Source organism: Meleagris gallopavo, unplaced genomic scaffold, assembly GCF_000146605.3.
Source record: "Meleagris gallopavo isolate NT-WF06-2002-E0010 breed Aviagen turkey brand Nicholas breeding stock unplaced genomic scaffold, Turkey_5.1 ChrUn_random_7180001849049, whole genome shotgun sequence".
NCBI classification, from domain to species: Eukaryota; Metazoa; Chordata; class Aves; order Galliformes; family Phasianidae; genus Meleagris; species Meleagris gallopavo.
In genome coordinates, this window is record NW_011116381.1 from 1 (window position 1) to 544 (window position 544).

Sequence of the window (544 nt, forward strand, 5' to 3'; positions counted from 1 at the left end):
TTTGTGATGGCTGTGGGACGCTCACTTAGAGATGGAATGGGGGCTGCAAGGGGCTTGCCTCGCTCCCTGGGGTTTATTCTTCCAGCCCAATAAGCTCCGTGGCTGGTGATAGAGTGAGGTGCGTGTATCCGGCTGGGACCTGAGCTTATGAAAAGCCCTAGAGGCCGTTTTCTTCACCCTCACGTAATGCAATCCAGTCTCCACTGCTCCAGCATGCTGAACACAAGTATTCTGTTCCTGTTTTGTCTGGTTCTCTCCTAGAGCTCCCTTACAGATTTGTCAGTAGTAACAGATGGCAGGGCACAGTTCTCTGAGCACCTTGTGGCCGACCACCCCAGGGTCCTAGGGCTCTTTCTGTTTTTATGGCAGATCTGGCTTCATATTTATAGGAAACAAAGGACTGTCCTCTACTGGACCGCTCTGTCTGGATCACCCCAGATATCTCTATCCTAATTGTCAGGGGATGCTGTTAGTTTCCTAGTCTGTATGACACCCAACCTCCCCAGCCCTCTTCCTTCCATCCCCTGAGCCCCGTTAAGTCGCT